Source organism: Arachis hypogaea, chromosome 4 (assembly GCF_003086295.3).
Source record: "Arachis hypogaea cultivar Tifrunner chromosome 4, arahy.Tifrunner.gnm2.J5K5, whole genome shotgun sequence".
Classification (NCBI taxonomy): domain Eukaryota; kingdom Viridiplantae; phylum Streptophyta; class Magnoliopsida; order Fabales; family Fabaceae; genus Arachis; species Arachis hypogaea.
In genome coordinates this window covers 105,766,798-105,768,595 of record NC_092039.1, presented here as the reverse complement: position 1 = coordinate 105,768,595, position 1,798 = coordinate 105,766,798, and positions in this window count along the sequence as shown.

Below are 1,798 nucleotides of genomic sequence, written 5' to 3'. Positions count from 1 at the left end.
AGAAGCACAAAGGATCCTATGGCACTGCCATGGATCACAGTATGGAGGACATTTTGGAAGTGAGCGAACAGCCACTAAAGTCCTCCAATGTGGCTTCTACTGGCCTACTCTCTATAAAGATGCCCTAGAGTTTGTGCGTAACTGTGACAGTTGCCAAAGAGCTGGTAACTTGCCTCACGGATATGCCATGCCTCAACAAGGGATATTAGAGATAGAATTGTTTGATGTATGGGGAATTGACTTCATGGGTCCATTCCCACCATCATACTCAAACACTTACATTCTGGTGGCAGTGGACTACGTATCTAAGTGGGTAGAAGCAATTGCTACACCCACTAATGATACCAAGACCGTGCTGAAATTCCTCCAGAAACACATCTTCAGCAGGTTTGGTGTTCCCAGAGTACTAATCAGTGATGGGGGCACTCATTTCTGCAATAAACAGTTATACTCTGCTATGGTAAGATATGGAATTAGCCACAAAGTGGCAACTCCGTATCATCCACAGACAAATGGGCAAGCTGAAGTCTCTAACAGAGAGCTAAAAAGAATCCTAGAACGGACTGTGATAGCCCGAAGAAAGGATTGGGCAAAGAGCTTGGATGATGCTCTTTGGGCATACAGAACAGCATTCAAGACTCCTATAGGAACCTCTCCATACCAACTGGTGTATGGGAAGGCCTGTCATCTGCCCGTGAAACTGGAACATAAAGCCTACTGGGCAACCAGATTCCTAAACATAGATGCTCAGTTAGCTGGTGAAAAAAGATTGCTCCAGCTAAATGAGCTAGAGGAGTTCAGACTCAATGCCTTTGAAAATGCAAAAATTTATAAGGAAAAGGCAAAGAAGTGGCATGACAAGAAGTTGTCATCTAGAGTCTTTGAGCCAGGACAAAAAGTTCTGCTCTTCAACTCTAGGCTCAGATTGTTTCCAGGAAAACTTAAATCCCGGTGGAGGGGTCCATATGTGATTACAGGAGTGTCACCATATGGATATGTTGAGCTTCAGGATATTGATTCTGACAAAAAGTTCATTGTTAATGGACAGAGAATCAAGCATTATCTTGAAGGCAATTTTGAGCAGGAATGCTCAAAACTGAGACTTGAGTGATTCTCAATAAAGGTCCAGCTAAAGACAGTAAAGAAGCGCTTGCTGGGAGGCAACCCAGTCATTAGCAGGTTATGTGTTTTGTTTGTACAACGGCAAGTATCAAAAATGAAGGAATTCACAGAGTTACAGAAGGATTCAGTGCAAAAAGCAGAGAAAAAGAGCTTACTGGCGAAAAAACGCCAGTAAGGGGCATTTTGGGCGTTAAACGCCAGAATGGGCACCATTCTGGGCGTTTAACGCCAGTAAGGGTGCCATTTTGGGCGTTAAACGCCAGAATGGGCACCATTCTGGGCGTTTAACGCCAGGTGTGCAGCATCCTGGGCGTTTAGCAAAATGCCCAGTGATAAAGGGAATTCTGGCGTTTAACGCCAGCCAGGGCACCTGGCTGGGCATTAAACGCCCACAATGGGCAACAAATGGGCGTTAAACGCCAGAATGAATGCCATTCTGGGCGTTTAACGCCAGAAAGGTGGGGGATCAAGATTTTTCTTTCCAATCAAATTTTTTTCAAACTTTCCTTTTCTTACCCATACATTTCCACATAAACACATTTCAACCTTTCATCATTCATTTTCAAATCTTCAAAAATCAAAATCATTCTTCAAATCTCTCTCAAATCAATCCCAAATCTTGTTCAAAAACTCACCCTTCTCTCAAATTCTCTCCATATCTTCTCAATTCTCCTTT